Source organism: Octopus bimaculoides, chromosome 6 (assembly GCF_001194135.2).
Source record: "Octopus bimaculoides isolate UCB-OBI-ISO-001 chromosome 6, ASM119413v2, whole genome shotgun sequence".
In the NCBI taxonomy this organism is placed as follows: domain Eukaryota; kingdom Metazoa; phylum Mollusca; class Cephalopoda; order Octopoda; family Octopodidae; genus Octopus; species Octopus bimaculoides.
In genome coordinates this window covers 41,472,949-41,493,156 of record NC_068986.1, presented here as the reverse complement: position 1 = coordinate 41,493,156, position 20,208 = coordinate 41,472,949, and the positions used below count along the sequence as shown (strand labels likewise).

The following is a 20,208-nucleotide window of genomic DNA, read 5'->3' as shown; positions in this document are numbered from 1 at the left end:
TACTTGTGCAGAAACTGAATTTTCTTTTCTTCTTTTTCTTATATATTTTAATTATCCTTCTTACAGAATAAAAATATTCTATAGATTGTTAGAAACAAACTGCTTCATTTACTTCAAAAAAAGTATATCCAGATGGGAATGTTTCTATTTTCTTCCCTATAATTGACACTTTTGATTACATATAGATCATTATTCAAACTCTTCTGTCTGGGACCATGCAGTGAATTAGACACACACACACACACACTCTCTCTCCCCTCTCTCTCTCTCTCTCTCTCTCTCTCTCTGTCTTACTCACACACACACAGTTTTAAATGTTGTAATTGGTGATTCATTAAATATGCAGTTCCTCATCAGAAAGTTACAATAATCAATCTCTTAATCTGCAAAGATTTCTTTATTTTTGATTGAATGTTTTTTTGTTTAATTCTTATCTCATTTATTGAATATAAAGTTCAAAACAACAGTTAGTAAGTTTCCTTATTCTGCAATTCCTATTAACTTATATTTTAGTTTATCTGTCCATGTTACAATTTTTTATATATCTGGTTCCTTACATTTAGTTTCTGAATATTAGGGAAAGGACTCTCATGATTTAGATCTTAATTGTTGTTTTTCAAAACTTCCAAGTTATTTAGAATCCGGAATCATTATTTTTGCTGCTTTTCATGAAAAGTCCTTAGGTACAATATAAAATAAAGTTTTTCTTCAAATTTTTCTCTTGAAAAAAAAAAAAACTTCTTTCAGAAACAATCTCTCTCAAGCAATTATTTTTTTTTTATGATACTGGTATTCAAAAACTATAGAATACTTTAAATTACTGCTGTTATAAGAAAAAAATTACTGTTATATCAGTGGAAGATGTAGCAATTCTGCTCATCTTTTGGCTGATTTTATTCTGATTTGCAAGTGAGTTGCTTTTGGCTATTACACAGGCTGTGTATTTCTCTTCCTCTCTAAAGTACTTTACTTCTATAGGAAAATCGAATCAACTGTTTCTATTTGAAAAAGTAAAGTAAAGAAAAGAAAAAGAAACAAATGGATTCAGATGTCCTATTAGCTGTTCTCTTTCTCTCTCTCTTTCAAAGATGTATGCACCACTTCACATACATCTACATACACACATACACATCATAGTTAGAAAACATCTAACAAGCCCTGCCATATGAAATAACTGTGTGAACTGCCAATTCCCTGCTGTTAATAATATTAATATAACTGATCGCAAATGTCATCATTTAACATTATATAAGAAAAGATGATTTTTTTTTTTCCCCTCCCCTTTTTATTTTTCTTCTTTTTAATCTAAATTGAATTGGGTACTGCTCTTGAAAGCAAGACATCCCAGAATCGTACATGAGTAAGTACTCTTGAATATGACTTTTTGGTCATGCTTTTAACACTAATAAAACTATTCCACTGAAACACTTTTTATTCTTTCATTTTTTTTCCTTTTCTTTAATAGATATTTGTGTGGCAGCGTAGGCACCAGCATGGCTGTGTGGTGAGAAGTTTGCTTCCCAACCACATAGTTCCAGGTTCAGTCCCACTATGTGACACCTTGAGCGGATGACTTGTGAGTGAATTTGGTCGATGAAAACTGAAAGAAGCCCATCATGTGTGTCTGTGCTTCTTTGACAACCAATGTTGGTGTGCTTACATCCTTGTAATATAGAAGTTCAGCATAAAAAGACTACTAGAATAAGTACTAGGTTTAAGAATAAGTGTCCTGGGTCAGTTTGGTTAAAACCCTTCAAGCATGGTCATGAAAAGCAAAACAGCATACCTGAAGTAAGGAAACAGGACACATTTTTGATACTATATATATATATATATATATATAATTTTGCTTATGCGTTGCAGAACTAATAATCTGGTGTAGAATGACACATTAGTTGAGTACACAGCAGTAATAAGAAAATGAGATGACAAAGGAATAAACAATCATCTTATGAACTTCATTAGCTTACAGCTGCTATTCAAGGCTCTGATGAAACTGTGAGGTGTTACTCAGGCACTCAACTATGAGTCCACTACATCTTATAGCAGAAACAGCTGTAAGATAATCATTCATATCATTTATTTCTTTGTCATTCATATTTTTTATAAATATATATATATATATATATATATATATATAATGTGTGTGTGTGTGTAGATTTGCTGTTAATGGTAATTATTTAACCTGATTTAGTACAAGGTTAATTTTCATATGAGTCTGGTACACATAATTGAATTTCCCTGAGCTATTACTGTAACTTATAGATGCATATTTCTCTTTCAAATAGTGAAAGAAAAATCAAACTCTGACAGGATTCAAACTTGAGGCTTAATTAAATGTTCTGAGGCATACATTCACTATGGCAACTAAGGATTTTTTCTGGTCAAAAGTTATGTAACTTATTGAATATTTATTCTTAACTTCAAAAAAAAGAAATGACATTTCTTTTATCTTTTACTTGTTTCAGTCATTGGACTGTGACCATGCTGGGGTACCTTATGAAAGGATTTAGTCAAACAAATCTACACCAGTACATATTTTTAAGTTTGGTACTTATTCTGTCAATCTCTTTAGCCAAGTTATGGGGATGCAAACAAACCAATATTGGTTGTCAAGTTTTGTGGGGGTCAAATGCAGACACACATAACAAACTTCCCTACAATTTCCGTCTACCAGATTCACTCACAAGGCATTAGTTTACCTGGTGCTATAGTGGAAGACACTTGACCATGTGGTCACAAAGCAAGAATCTTAACCATGCAGCCATGAAAATCACAGCTTGATTAACATTCTAGTTTGCTTCATTTGTTTTACATTTGTTTTCTTTGCTAGTATATTTTGAACAGGTTCTTATTTGAAGCTATATATATTTACTGCTAGGTGCTCTTCTTGTTGCCAACTTGTTCCTGATTTACAGTTTAGGAAGCACAGAAAAATGTTCACTGGAAATGTAAACATGCAACACTTTTTCTTTTACTTTGTTCTTCATTCAGATTACTTTATTTAAAAAATTACATCTTTCACACATATACACACTTATATAGGCATACATATGACAGACTTCATATGGTTTCCATCCACTAGTTTCATTCACAAGACATTGCTTTGAGTGAGGCAATAGTAGGAAACATTGGTCCAAGGTGCCGTACAGTGAGACTGAACCTAAGAACACATAGTTGCAAAGCAAACTTAACTGCCTAGTTATACTGAGCTATATCCATACATGTTTTATCTCTCTTTGAAGTTAGGGCCTTTTTTCAGCAACCCGAGATTTTCTAACCACTCTTTTTACAAGATGCCAAGCAATAGTAGATTATTTATTTAAATATAAACAAGAATCTGCTTACACATAGCTCATATGCCTATGGTATAAGATTGATAGTCCATCAATAATACTTGATGGAATACTAACACAATATAGATTATGAATAAATATATGAGGCAGGGTTTGTGTTGTGAGTTACTTAGTGACCTCAGTGGTGCTGGCACCACATAAAAAACGCTCAGTACACTCTGTTAAGTTGTTGGTGTTAGAAATGAAAACATTGGAGTATGTTGTGGACCTTTGGCTCACCAGTTCCTGTCAAACCATCCCAAGTATGCCAGCTTGGTAAACCCATTAAATGGTTATCATTACAGGCGCGGGCATGGTTGTATGGTTTAGAAATTTACCTCCCAACCAAATGGTTTTCAGTTCAGTCTCACTTTGTGGCATTTTGGACAAATAACTTCTTTTATAGCTTTGTGCCAACCAAACTTTTGTAAATGGATTTGGTAAACTGAAACTGAAAGTTTATTCCATATTTGTTTTAACATCATATGATAGTTGGAAATGAGTGTCACTATCTCTCAGGTAAGAATTGCTAACTGTTTCTAGACTTCCATAAAAAACATATCCAGCCATGGAGAAATACTGCCTTGCTTTGAAATAGGTGAAGGTTGGCCACAGGAAGGGCATCCAGCCATAGAAAATTTACCTCAATGAATTTGATCAGACCCATACAAGCATGGAAAGGTGAACATTCAAACAATGATGGTGATGATTATTTATATATATAGTGTTGCTAAAATTAGGTTCTGTAGATGTACCTTTTCAGCAACTTGGAATAAGGATTGAACTGACAGAATTTGCTTGCTTATCTCCCAATTTATTTACTTATTGACAACCCATATTGTACTTGCACTCTTAAGGCCAGGCTGTCGTTCTCATACCGTTCTGTAAATGTGTTCTACATTTTAATAAGTAATTTTCCATTAGTTTTTCAGCATCTTGAGGAGAAATGATAATGTGATGGAGTTTAACAACAAAACTTGTTCAATCCTCATTCAAAGCTACTGAAAAAAAATCCTCAATTAGAGCCTAATTTTACAACTAGACTAAAAGGAAATTCTTCTGTATATTCAATTACTCATAAACATCTGTATTCGTACTTCAGCAATATACAATCTTTTTCAGAAATTAGGCAAAAGAAATTTGACATAAACTTCATGGACCATCAAATATAGAGTTACTTTTTTAATCTCACTATGCAAAACAAGAACAAAACTTACCATGGAGCACCAAAACTTTGATGTAGCCCACCAGTCGTTCACTGGAATCACGTTGTACTTAAATGTTTCTGTATATTACTAGCAAGCTCACTTTCTGTGCTGTGTTAAGGAAATATGTATGAAATTCATTTGCTTTTGGTTGATCTGGAAATGACTAATGAAGAGAAATCAAAAAAAATTTGCAACACATGGATCTAAACATGAGATTCGGCAGATGACTCTCAGATGATTGGCAGTGAAAAAGCAGCCTTTCAGTAAGTAAATTAACATCCCTTAAGCTGCAGCATATATTGTGTAGGTTCTATATTCCATACACATGAAACAATCAAATGCTCAGAAATAAACCATATGATAGTTGATGTAATAGAAATAATGTAACCAAACACAGACAACCATGCCAGCATGGAAAGCGGACGTTAAACGATGATGATGATGACAAGGGGGTGCTGAAAAGTTCCTGACTTTAGGCAAAACAAAATACAGGAAGATCAGTCAATTATGATTTTATTCAACGTATTCCTGTCAGATTCACACACATTGCAGTGGTCATTCAGTTTTTCTAATCCCTGTAAAAGAACTCAGAAGATTGGGCCTCCAACTAGGCCTTTCACAACACCCTTAAAGCCAAGAACTTTTCATCATCTCATATATTTGTTGAGCAGAGTGACACATGGAGGTGTGCTGGGCCCCATAATCCAGAGATCCACGGGTTGAAACTACACTCCACCAAAAAAATAGATATTTTTTTATATTTATACATTGCATCTGAGTTGTCTACAAATATACCAACCATATACCTATAATGGTGGGTCTAAAGTATATCATGCAAAAGAAATTTATATAGGGTCATGGGTTCAGCAACGAACCAGGATCTACCAAAACCCAAAAAGTATGGTGGATAGAGATGGTCTTTGCACTTGGTATATGTGTGTGTGTATATATATATATATATATATATATATATATACACTATATGTACAGGGTGCGGTGAATAAATTGTCATCTGAATTCTGCAAAAATGAAAATAATGCATCTCATTTTAATATATATTCACCAAACTGAAATACTAAAGAGTAAATTTATTCAATAAAATTACCATTGGCTACAACTACAGCCTCCAGACAACTTTGGAATCTCTTGCAACTCTTCTGGCTGGTCTCCTTGTTTAAGTTGGTGAATGATGCATTAATCCTTGCCTTCAGTTCATCTTTGGTGTTACAAGGAGTTTTGTTGGTTTATTGTTCAACTGCACCTCACATAATAATCATGGGGGTTGCAGTGTGGGGAGTTAGGTGGCCAGATGTTAAGGGTGATAGGATCACAGAAATTATTCGACAGCCATGACTGGGTTCTCCTACTTTGTGGCATGGTGCAGTGTCCTATTGCCAGACATAGGGTCTTCCAGCAGCCACCCTCTTGCCCCAAGGCAGCACTACCTCCTCCAGGCACTTGATGTAGGCCTCCACGTTGAGTCTGAGGCTGTGTGGGAAAATGAATGTAGGCGTAATCTAGCCATCACTAGTGATCACTCCAAACACCTGGTTGTTTGATTTTTATCACTCTTGGTACATGTTTTGGAGACATGGCAAGTCAATGGTTCTGTATGTTCAACTGATTCTGGCAGAAATTTTTCTCGTCTGAGAAAAATCAAAACAAGTTTGGTTGGAATGGACGCTTGAGTTTGTTCAAAAGCTTCATAGCACAGTCTTTCCTCTTGTCCTTGATGGCTTGGTGTAAAAATTGGCCCTTTCTCATCTTGTATAAGGAATACCAAATGTCTCATGCACTACCTTCCTGATTGACTCGGAGGGAACATTGTCAATCATGGCCTGGATCTCACCAACAAATTCAAGTGTTCTTTTCTTAACAGAATGATCACAGTGAGTTTTCCGAACTACCATACCTTTGCAATCATTAGACTCCTCCAACTCTTTCCTAATCTTCTGCAATGTTCATATTGGAGTTTCCAGTGTGAATGGCAAGCAGTACAGCATGTCATTTCCAAATTTCTGGCAGAGTCAATTGCATCATGGTGCTGCTTTTCTCACAGATGTTGCCCAACTGACCCTGCTATACTGTGTAGTCAACAAAATCAAAAACACAATGCACATGATCAAAATTAAATATATAAAATGGTGACAATTTACCCAATGTACCCTGTATGTTTGTGTGTATATGTATATATATCTATGTATATATATGTATAGGCAAAGCAGTATAAACTGAAGACCAAGGGAAATAATTTATTTTAAGCTTTACAATATGAAGATTATAAGATTGGAATAATTCTATATCATTTAACCTCTTCAAAACTAAAAATATTCAACTCTTCTGAAAAAAAAATTTTAATTCTATTCCTTTTGCCAGCAATATTTTTCAGAAAAACTAAACCATAATACTTTGATAACTGAAGGAATATGGAAATGTCCTACTCAGAAGTAGAACTCTTGCAGCAAATTTCAGATGACTTGTAAGTCAATACTTCATATATCTCTGCTGGAGAGTAAGCACCACTGAAATAACAGGAGTACCCTACTTTTAGTCGTTAACAAAGAAATTCATCTGCCCTATTGATAACCTGACTTTTGGTGGAAAACATCAATACCTAATCCATTGTTACGTTGTCCACCTTTTCCATGGCATTTTGCTCATTAAAATTTGCAGGTACTATAACACCGATTGGAACTCATTACATTTGATCCTTCCCAAACGTAATGAATATTATATTCTGAAAGAATTACTCCAGAAATTTTTCTTTTCTAACCTTTATAACTATCAACCAGACTGTGATGTTATTCACTGCCGGTTGTAATGCACTTCGCTGCATTGTAGCTTTCCAATATTGCCAACCTGCTGGCTAGATGGGCAAGCTAACATTAACGTTGAATGGGATGCCAGTTTATCACAGGGTTATCTGTTTGCAGCGGTGTTGACAGAAGCAACATGAAAGGAACTGCTTTGTTCAAGAACTGCCTGTCTGGTAATCGAAACCATAATCTTCTGATCACGAGTGCAACACCCTAATTACTAGGCTACATGCCTTTACACCTTTTTACAATATTTCCAAGGCTGAAATTAATATTGGTTTCAAATTTTGGCACAAGGTCAGCAGTTTAGCGGGAGTGAGAAAGTCAATTACCTTGACCCCTAGTACTCAACTGGTTCTTATTTTATTGACCCCCAAAAAAGATGAAAGGCAAACTTGAACTCAGAATGTAAAGATGGACGAAATGCCATTTAGCATTTCACCCTGCATGCTAACAATTCTGCCAGCTTGCCACCTTAAAGTATATATTAATAATACTAATCACAGTAAGGTGGGAGCTGGTAGAATCATTAGAATGCTTAGCAGCATTTCATCTGCAAATTTGATTATGCTGAGATTGATATTGCCTTTCATCCTTTCAAAGTTGATAAAATAAATACCAGTAAGAAATGGGATCAATGAAATCGACTTCTTTCCCATCAACACCACCACCACCACCACCACACCACCAAATTTCTGGCCTTGTGCCAAAATTTGAAATTAATATTAAAAATCACAGTGAATTAGATTGACTTTAAAAGCGAATTTTCACATCTACAATGCTGCTTATTAGGTGTCTATGAATTTGGGAAACTCCATCTGATAATCAGCATAGCATTCAACTGCTATGCAAAAAAAACTTCACATTCATTACCTGTAGCTTATGCTGTGTTGTGTCTATATCCATGAAACTTGTATATCTTTACTGGCCTGATCTATCTAGGTATCATTGGGTGACAAGCTTGCAACTGCAGGCAGCATCTAACCTGTGTGACTTATTATTTTGTTCAAATTAATAGTATGTTCCTGTCAAGCTGACTTGCTTTTGTTTGATAATACAGGCAAAAACCTTCAAGTTAGTAGTTAAGATACATTCACACTGAATTTTATTTTTTTATTCAACAAGTGTGGCTGTGTCGTAAGAACCTTGCTTCCCAACCTCATGATTCCAGGGTCAGTCTCATAGTGTGGCTCCTTGAGCAAGTGTCTTCTACTATAGCCTCGGGCTGACCAAAGTCTTGAGTGGATTTGGTTGATGGAAACTGAAAAGCTATCATTTGACAACCAGTGTTGGTGTGTTTATGTTCCCATAACTTAATGGTTCAACAAAAGTGACCAATAGAATAAGTACCAGGCTTTAAAAAAAAAGGCAAAATGTACTGGGGTCAATTCATTCAACTAAATGTATTCTTCAAGATGGAGCCCCAGCATGGCCACAATCTAATGACTGAAACAAGTTGAAGATAGAACATTTAGACAAGACTCAGAGTAAACAAAAATCAGGTGTAACTGAAGAAATGTGATGTTAATTGTTACCTGTTTTAAAAAAGAATGTCTGACATGGGGATAAATGTTGTTCAACTTTGTGTGTCTAACCTAAGTTAAGTTATTTCAAAAAAAGTTGCAGATATAATTTTTTTAATATTTTTTTGAAGGCAGGGTGGTGAATTGGCAGAATCATTAGCATAACAGTTAAAATGTGTCGAGGCATTTTGTCTGCCTTTATGTTCTGAGTTCAAATTCCACCAAGGTCATCTTTGCCTTTCATCCTTTTAAGGTTGATAAAATAAATACCATCTAAGCTTTGGGATCGATGTAATCAACTTACCCCTCCATAGAAATTGTTGGGCTTGTGCCAAAATTTTAAATCAATGTTTATTTTAAGGCGGCAAACTGACAGAATCGTTAGCACACTGGGCAAAAGACTTAATGGTATTTTACCAGTCCTAACATTCTGATTTTAAATTCCACTCAGGTCATCTTTGCCTTTCATTCTTTTGCGGGGTTGATGAAATAAGTACTAGTTGAACTCTGGAGGCTGATGCAATCAACTTACCCCCTACCCTGAAAGTGCAACCCTTGTGACAAAATTTGAAACCAGTATTTTGTTATATTAACCCTTTTGTTACCATATTTCAGATAAGATGCTCTGTGTTTATTTCATTTAATTCTAAATATAACAAAGAATTTAGTAAAATAACTTTGTTAATTATTAAGCTAGTGTTTGGAACATAAATTAAGACTAAGCTCTGGTGGAAGATTTAAATTCAGAACTTTTGAAAACAAGACATTTGTACTACAGAGCTGGAGTGTGTGGGGGGGTGCAATCTGAGGAAGGTTGGTATCAAAAGGGTTAACTGATTTCTTTCAATACATTTAGTATGCTGTCACTTTTGCAAGTCAATAGAATGATGAACAACCAGCTTAGAAGTTAGTGGACTAGGTTCACACATACTGCTTTGTGTCTGTGGTTATGCAGTACTTGACTCTCAGATAACACAGTCCACCTAGCTACAATGTGGTACCACACTATCCAGTAGGAACAACTCCCAATTGCTATTACTACTTAAATGCTTTGCTTCCTATGGAGCATAAGCCATCAACAACTTTTCTCTGCTATCTTCAGCTCTGAGAAGTCATTTCTGCTTCTTTCCAGTTGGATCCCTGCTTTTCCAGCCTCCCTTGTGGGTTCCATCTCCACTTGCACTTCAAACATTTATTTCTTCCAGGTTTTGTAGGTTTTGAACTGTCATTGATGCTTCTGTAACTTTGCTTTTTCTGTTTCTAGTTGTTGTCCCCACTCACTTTTACCTTTGGGAAGAGGTGGTACATAATTAATCTGGCCTCTCTCCTTTGACTTGACCAATATAGGAGGCTCTACCAGAAACTTATGCTTTGCTGGCAGGGTCATAGGGGCACACAAGCTACTGCACTACAAGGGAGTTAACTCTGTTATAACCCAAATGTACATAACGCTGTATAATTGTGTATTTAGTTTGCAATACTAATTTCAGTTTGGTAAGAATACTTCACCACTCACCATACAAATTTTCTACTGGCACACTAAAATAAGATGTCTTCGGCAGTACTCCTACAATACTCATAATTTTGAAATAACTATCATTTGCAATTTAGATGTAGAAAATTTTGAGTTAAATATATACGATGACCAAGGATATAAAAGCAGCAAAAATTAGGATCTTTTTCTAATACTATTGAATATTTTTAGTAGAAACTCATAAGGAAATGAGAATAATGGTTGAATACAATGTTTTTCTTTCTCCAGCAGCCGAGTCACACTTTTCTTTTGTGAACATCTGAAATTCTTCATTTAAAAATATCCTTCTTAATTAATAAGTCTATTTGCCTTATTTTCAATCACCAAAGCTTCCATCAAGCTCTTGTGATGCTATGTGATTTTTTTTTGCCAACCACACCATATTTCTCCAATAATTGATTCAAAAGCAATGTGTTAAACTGCCAAACACCAAACCTTTGTCTTGGTTTCAATTTTCATTTCATGAGAAATAACCCACATCTCTAATAGAATATACAGTTCCATGCAATATTTTCTGAATGAGAGAAAACAATGTGAGATGACCACCAAAAATGGCTGTACAAAAGTTTTCAGCCACCTCACATAAACCCATCAAGATACAATGTTTTAAAACAGAATAATGTCTATAATGAAAATTTACTACATACTGTTCATTTCAAGTTACTGTACATTATTAATATTTCGTGTGGCTTCCCTTACCTTGAATAATTGCTTTGATGTACCAGGGAAAGATGTGTACAAATCGTTCACCATCTTCACAGGTATGAGATACCATTCTCTGTAGCTGAGCTTCCACAACTCTTCAAGATTGTGTGGATTCTTCTGACGAACTCTTCTCTTTAGTTCTGTCCACATTTGCTCGATGATATTTAAGTTAGGGCTCTGAGCTGGCCAATCTTTCAATATGGTAACACCTTCATCAGCCAGACTCTGTTGTGTTGCACACAATCTTTGGCATGGAGCTCCGTCATGCTGAAAAATCTCACCTTCATCCAAGTCTGGCATCAAATTGTCCTTCAGCAACTGGATGTATTTGGCACTATTCAAGTTACCATCAATTTTAACCAACTTTCTTGAACCATTACTTTTTATGTATCCCCAAAGCATTAGACTTTTACCCTCAAACATCACATTACTGTTTTCATCATGTAATGTGGGTCATTTTGCTTTCCTGGAGGCCTTCTGACAAATTCTCGCTTATTAGAAATATTAACAATGTACAGTAACTTCTTGAAATGAACATTATGTATTAAATTTTCATTATAGATATTTTACTGTTTTAAAACATTGTATCTCAGTTGGTTTATGTGAGGTGGCTGAAAACTTTAGCTCAGCCATTTTTTGGTGGTCATCTCACATCTTTCCTTCTAATTCAGAGCCCCTACTGCAAAATATAATGATTAGGTATGGAAATGGCTCCAACAGGGCTAATGTTTCATCTGTAAAAAATGCAATGCGAAACATCCACTCATAAGTTGGCAGTTAGTAGAAATTTACAATAGTTTAAAGTGGCGAAAGACTTTTGCATGGTACTATACTCCAATTCTAGATAAATATTGTTTTGCTCTGGGGAAAAACAGAGACATCAGGTTCCTGTTTGTCTTCTGTAAAAGTTTAATGAGTTCCTATACATAATTTTTATTTCTCAAATAGTACCTAATTTATATTAATTTCACTATAGACTACACTATAATTAATACAGTACCTCATAAAATTATAAGGTTTTATTTTTATACCTTAGTAAGTTCTGGTTGAGTGATGTCATTTGTAAATTATACCTGTGGCAGCCAGGTTACCAACTGTTTACCTAAAAATTTTCCATTCAAATATTTTTCTCTGAGTTATAAGTTGTGTGTGTGTGTGTGTACCTGTTAACCTTTTAGCATTCAGATTACTCTGTCAAATATAATACTTATTTAATCTCATTGTTTTGAATTACTCTCACATTATCTCATAGCTTTGACGTTTCAATGATGTGATTGCTTAATTTTAGAATGATATTGCAAGGTAGGTGTGAAAGGCCAGATCTGGCCAATTTGGATATATAGAACAGGTTGACTATTTTGGCTGGATATGGCTATTTTAAATGCTAAATGCTTAAGGCAACCAACATATTCATTCTACTCATTGCATTCTTCTAGTCTTTGCCTAAATAAATAAGAGAATATAAAGTAAGCACCATCACTTTTTATTGAACTCATTATAGGCTAAAATATTAAGATGTGAAAACTGATTTATTTGTGTTTTTTTCAGCTCTAGGGTAAGGAAGAAGTTTGATGTATAAAAGGTCTGTGTATAAATTATTTAAATAGTAATGATTTCCATAATTCTGCATCAACTGCCAGATACTCAAAATGTAAAGAATTCATATCTACTCCTATATGTCCAACATTAAATTGTTGTTCCATGCTACAATACTAGGGTATAACTTCAATTCATAATTCATGAAATATATAGGTGTTAGGAAGGGTATCCAGCCATAGAAACCATGCCAAATCAGACTGGAACTTGGTGCAGCTCTCCCACTTGCCAGTTCCAATCAAATTGTTTAACACATGCCAGCATAGAAAACAGATACTAAATGATGATGGTGATATATATATATATATTATTCTTTAACAAGAATAGTAATGACAGTGACTTTGAAGTTCAGCCTGCTAAGATATTGTCAGACTGTGACATTTGACAATGGCTTATCAGGCAAAAACTTTGAAGTCACTGTCATTACCATACTTGTTAAAGAATAATAAATATATTCTGTGCACAAAGTATTGAACAATCCTTCAGTTTTATGTAAAATTGTTTTGTATTATAACTTGACATAAAAACAAACATTAATATAATATATTAACCAATCATTATTGCTATATATGTAGCTGAAAACTAAGATGTCATCTGCAGGTAACATGTTTGGAGAGAAAGTTATCCAATTTTCATCAAATTTTTGTCTAAATGCATGCTGTTCATTTGGTGAAAAATCTTTATTTTATTTAATAATCATGGCTGAGCATGGTTTATTGATTAAATAACAAAGTGGCTGAAATACATTGCAGAAATAGTGAAATTCCCAACTAGACCAATGATTCTCAACCATTTTTTAACTATGGACCCTTCAATTGCAATTTTATTTTGGTGGGCCCCCATAGCTATTCAGTGTCTAAAAGCTAGTTTTATAGATACTTCTTTCAAAATTCCTATTTGTTTTTCTCATATTCACTTGTATAGGTTTCGCAATAGTACTCTCTGAGAGAACATGTTTCAGTTGCCAGAAACATGTTAAACTATGTTAAACATTAGAAAAAGAAATCTAGCTGTTTCTTACAATAAACACATCTAAAGGAAAAGTTGTTGCTTTTCTTTTTTATGATCCCTTAAAATACTACTGTGGATCCCCAGTTTACTACTTTTCTTACATGGACCACAAAAATTCTCATATGGATCCCTATTAAGAACCACTGACCTAGACTTGACAATGTTGAGAATTATTTTTCACGATGTTGTTCATGGTGTTTATGCAACCACCTGATGAATCATTACCTCGGCCCATAGTGAATACAATTTGTGTAATTAAGATTGGAAATCCTCTAAGTTCCTTGTGGAGCATAGGGCCAGTTTCTCAGTTTCCATGGCGTATGTGTTCCCTCCCTAGTTGGACAGGACGCCAGTCCATCACAGCTTTTTACTCAAGAAACAGGAAGAAAGAGTGAGAGAAAGTTGGGGCGAAGGAGTACAACAGGGGTCGCCGCCACCCCCTGCTGGAGCCTCGTAGAGCTTTAGGTGTTTTTACTCAATAAACACACAGAACGCCCGGTCTGGGAATCGAAATCACGATCCTCCGACCGTGAGTCCGCTGCCCTAACCACTGGGCCATTGCGCCTCCACGTATAATTAAGATAACATAAATTAATTTCTTTGGGTTACACATCTTTTTGCTGAAAGCTTAAAGAAAAAAATTAGGATAATATATATATTATAGGCATAGGAGTGGCTGTGTGGTAAGTAGCCTGCTTACCAACCACATGGTCTCGGGTTCAGTCCCATTGTGTGGCATCTTGGGCAAGTGTCTTCTACTATAGCCTCGAGCCAACCAAAGCCTTGTGAGTGGATTTGGTAGACAGAAACTGAAAGAAGCCCGTCATATATATAGGTATATATATGTGTGTGTGTGTATGTGTTTGTCCCCCCAACATTGCTTGACAACCGATGCTGGTGTATCTATGTCCCCGTAACTTAGCGGTTCAGCAAAAGAGACCGATTGAATAAGTACTAGGCTTCTAAAGAATAAGTCCTGGGGTTGATTTGCTCAACTAAAGGCGGTGCTCCAGCAAAAAAAGACTGAAACAAGTAAAAGAGTATATATATATATATATATATATATATATATATATATATACTTTGTTTCAAAACTAACTGAAGCTAGAACAGTTATGTAGATTATACTACGAGATATTATCTATATGATGCATGTGTTGAGGTTACTGTCAGTCCTGATTGAAAAGAACTGTAATCCGAGAAGTTCCTACTGTGGCCATCTCATTTTTCTCTACATCAAGATCTACATTCCAATACATCCATATTTAAGATGATAATGTGTTATTTGAAGGAGATTTAACTACTTCTTAATTGGTGATGGAAGTGTTAGTGGTTGCGATGGTGCTGGTACTAAGTGCAATAAATTAGAATGGCTTTTCTGTATACATGAAATACCTGATCACTTTAAGTGATCAGGCTTTATGTGATAAGAGACACTGAGAAATAATTGTATCCAACAGTTAAGCCATATGTTTGTAACATGTTACTAAGTGACTATGTAAGTAGAGAAACATTTCCTGGAGTACGTTGGCTACTAATCTGAAATCAAAAATTCAAGAGAAATTTACAAAGATATGCTACAGTAAACAAACTAGTTGAAATTGGTTGTAATATCTTACACAATTTGAAAGATAATCATTGTGTTATGTCAATTAAGTTAATCCAATGCAGTACTGTGCACTATTCAATCATTTCTTCAAGTATTTATTGACTTTTAAAGAACAATATTTACCAAGAAACAATTTTTAAGTACTCTACTGGTTTCACAGAGTTAAACAATACTAGCCTCAAAAATTTTGAACTGCTGATCAAATAGTCAACAATAATTCATACCCTAACATTCTGCTGTGTCCATGATCTGAACAACTTAAATCCTGCTGGAGATAATCACCTTGCTGTAAAGAGCTGCACAGCTCCCTGCAAAGAACATGAACATTGCACCATTACTAAGAAGTTTTCCAGCTTACAGCATTTTTGCCTGTGCAGCACCTTAGACAAGTGTCTTCTATGTTGCACTCCATGTTCCATGCTGGCATGGGTTGGAAGATTTGACAGGATCTGATGGGTCCAAGGACTGATTCATGCCCCTTTGTCTGCTTTAGTATAAATACTATGGCTGGATGCCTTTCCTAACACCAACCACTTTACACCATGTACTGGGTGAATTTTTCATGTCATCTGCACTAGTGAAGTAAAAATGCAACTCATGCAAGACTTTGAATACAATGGTGGGTGGTTATGCTGGAAGATGATATGTTAAAGTTTAAGGGAAGGGAGCAGCAGGTTATTTACTGTGCAAGAGTTATATGACTACTCATGTTTAAAAGACAGTGTTTGATGGATTGAGTAGAGCTGGAAACAGAATAATGGTAATGAAGTGGCAGCTCAAGGTACTTGGTGACTAGGAATGGAGACAGGAAGTCAGAGTATGAGTAGATGTTGCAGGAGTATACAGGGAAGTGAGAGATGGGTGAATGGGGAAGGTTTATAAATCCTACCAAAACAAACTTGACAAAATAACAGCTTTAATCAAATTAACAGATAAATTGATAATGAATTAAGAAATTAAAAAACATCTACACACAAGAAATATAAGTACCATGCCTTAAAGCAACCAATAAAGAAGCTGGAAAATTACAGCCAATCAGCTAAATGTAAACTAATGAACAAGCACAAGAGACCACACTAATAAATATAAACATACATCCAAAAACCAAGTCCTGGTCTGAAGATTACAATGGTGTGAAACCTGTGTGACAAGATAAGCATTTAGCTTCAATAAACAATATAAATAAAATATACATGATTATCAGAATGTTTACAATCTTTGATCAAATGGACCCACAGTTGATGCTGTCCAGCATCATTTCCCTGCCAACAAATTATTTGTAGCTTTGTGCTTTTGAAAATGTGTGGAGTGAAAAACTCACTTGAAAAACAAGACTTAGCAGTAGGAAGGAGTGTAAAACACTTCTTTCACAATATACATTCATCTGAGCGATACAAACATAGGAAAAGATACATAAGAACAAATGAGCCAGAGAACCAGGAAATGGTAACTAGAAGTTACACTAGAAATTTGGGCTTGAGTTCTGGATTGTCTCAATCAAAATTTATATTATTGAATCAAGATATAAGTTTCTGTTTTTGACTACTGCAAATATTGGCTGGTGAGCAACAGCACATTGCAAATTATATAAATATACATACCGTAAATCCTCAAGTATAGTCTGCCCTTGAGTATAATACGCAGAGGATTTTTAGGGGGCTGAACCTCTGAAAAACCTAAACCTTGTGTATAATACGCACCCCTTCTCTAATTTGAGTCAGGGAGGTCTATATAACGTCCTTGGTTTGTAAACGTATATACGGTAACGTCCTTTATCATTATTGTATATATAACATAATGCAAACGTGTAGCTTTTTTGTGCACTTTGTTTGCAGAAAATAAAGAAATAACAGTAATAACGTCAGTGAAAAATAAATAGTAAGTAAATTGCCTTTACATATTTATCACTTAGAAAATATTTTTCATTTTTAACCTCATATATAGCACGCTCTAGAAATTTTGACCCTTAAATTTTGTGAAAAAGTGCGGATTATACTTGAGGATTTACGGTATATATATACAGGGTAGGATGGGTAAATTGTCATTTTATATTTTTAATTTTGCACTTGTGCATTGTTTGTTTTTGATTCTCTTGACTACACTGTATAGTAGGGTCAGTTGGGCACCATCTGTGAGAAAAACAGCACCATGACACAATTCCTCCTGCCAGAAATTTGGAAACAACATGCTGTACTGCTTGCTATTCACACTGGAAGCTCCAATACAAACACTTCAGAGTATTTGAGTGTCAATCTGAGGACAGTGCATGTACCAAGAATGATAAAAATCAAACATCCAGTCAACATCATGGTGTTTGAAGTGATCACTAGTGATGGCAACATTATACCTCCATTCATCTTCCCACATGGCCTCAGACTCAACATGGAGGCCTACATTAAGTGCCTGGAGGAGGTACTGCTGCCCTGGGTTAAGAAGGTGGCTGCTGGAATACCATGTGTCTGGTAACAGGACTCTGCACCATGCCATACAAGTAGGAGAGCCCAGTCATGGCTGTCAGGTAATTTCTGTGACCACATCACCCTTAACATCTGGCCACCTAACTCCCCCCGCTGCAGCCCCTTTGATTATTATTTGTAGGGCACAGTTGAGCAAGAAACCAACAAAACTCTTTATAACACCAAAGCTGAACTGAAGGCAAGGATTATGGCATCATTCACCAACTTAAACAAGGAGACCAGCCAGAAGAGTTGCAAGAAATTCCAAAGTTGTCTGGAGGCCGTGATTGAAGCCAATGGGGATTTTATTGAATGAATTTACTCTTTAGTATTTCAAGATATTTTTATGTAATTTTGGTGTGAATATGTCTTTTAAAATGAGATGTCAGTGTTATTTTCATTTTTGTGTAATTTAGACGATAGTTTATTCACCGCACCCTGTATATATACATTATTTACATTTACATTTGTTTGAAATTTCCCCAAGACACCTGATGAAGGCTGGAGGGTATATCAGCCAAAACATTGTGTTAGCAACAAACAAGGTGAGGACAAATATCCGTCAAATGTAAATAATGTGCATAATTCCTCATCTCTCAAATATAGAACTGTATTACTCTATGTATACATATAATATATATTTGTAACGGTTTCTTCAAAGAAGGAAGTTATCTACTGGTTTAAGACATAATCCAGTCTTGTACTTTCATGATTTTGTTAAAGGCCTCCTAAACCAAGTGGTTACATTAAATTGGATGTCAGATTAGGTCTACTGTACATGAACAGAAATGCTTCCAACAGTCTTCTACTGATTTTGTCTGCCAAATTTAACATTGCGTTGGTTGACCTTTATCTATGATGTTTTATAATAGGATTGAACATGAATCCTATGTAAATGCATAGCAAACTTTGTAACAATGGTCAAGTGGTGACCATAAAAAGGATAAAGAATCGAATGTAAAATTCCTGATCTCTATTAAGCATTAAATTCATCCTTGATGTCTTGGTTATATTAGGAAACCCTTTTGAAGCGTATTCATGCCAGCTCTCTTAGATAATATCTTTATAATTAAGAGAATAAATATGGATTAACCAACAGCTATTCTTAATATCAGTTGATAGCTAATCTTGAAGAGAAATAAGACAACATTTGGAATCCAAGGAAATGGTGTTGATCTGTGTTGTCAGCAATTACCATATTTTCCAGTATACAAGTTAACAAAGAATATAATGTAAACATTCTACCATTGTCACAATTTTTCCAAATTCTGCAACATTTCACATGGTATTTTTGATTCTCCAAAGTTGTCTTGATTTATAAATGAACCTATTTTTTCTGGCAGTAATTTTTGAACTGAAAAATTCAACTTGTATTCCAGAAAATACAATAGTCAGGAAATTTCATGGAAGAATTTGATAAGCCCAGTGAAGAGCTTAATATTTCAGGCCTTTGCCCTTCATCAAATAATTAAGCGGTGTTGTCATTTGGTTTAGGGAAAGATAACTGGGAAGAAATAAACATATAACAATCATATCACAGTAAAGCCATTTAGGTCAGTAATGGTATTCTAAAGTCTCTGATACTATATTAGAGGGCACAGTCTATTGGAGATACATATTTTAAAAGATCTGATTACAAAGGTAATCTTTTACATGCATTACATGGCCTTGCCAGCTCAGTCTTTTCTCTTACACACATTTAATTCCTCTTATACCTGGATTTGTCTTCTCTCAGCTTGCTTGTGGTCCATTGTTCATGCACACAAACATCATATGCATGTTTACATCATTTCTTTCCAGTCTTTACACATCCTTTATATTCAATACTGATGTTTTACTACCACATATCATTTCACTTTATATGGAAATACCATGCAAGCTTTTTTTTTTATTTAGAGGGAAAATACCTTTATTGCTAGCAGAGTTAATAGCTTCCCAAACTTTTCCCATCCACTTCTTTCGCTGGCCATCATGCTTTCAGACCACCCATTTCTATTGCTAACTGGGTCATTTACATAGCAGAAGCTATCAACTATGTCTAGGGAACCTTCCGAATATTTGGAAGAATTTATTTCAATGCAGCCCTTACTGTTAACTACAGTTTTCATTCACAAAGTAAGGCTGAGAGTGTTTCTCTGATGCTACAACACCTCTTGTATACCCATATTTTACACTAGATATACTATTAGGAATTCTTACCAACTACTTCCCAGTAAATGATGCATGTCCACTTTCCAGATGGCAGCAAGATCCTGTTCAAATTTTCGTCTTTGCTAGTTCTACTCTAGGGCACCTCAATGGGCCTCCTCACAGCTTTCATCTACCAAATTTCAGTTACAAAGTATTGATCAAAGCAGGGCTGTGGTAGAAAACACATGTCCTATGAGCCATTTAGTGGAATCAGACCAAGAACCA

General features: G+C 35.1%; 1 long non-coding RNA gene across 1 annotated transcript; it reads left to right on the top strand.

The window, feature by feature from the left end:
• The first annotated feature begins 6 nt into the window (after positions 1–6).
• LOC128248131 (uncharacterized) lies at positions 7–14,813 on the top strand. Its single transcript, XR_008264407.1, has 2 exons — positions 7–4,806; positions 6,920–14,813. It is a non-coding gene; the product is annotated as an uncharacterized LOC128248131 (long non-coding RNA).
• Positions 14,814–20,208: the final 5,395 nt, after the last annotated feature.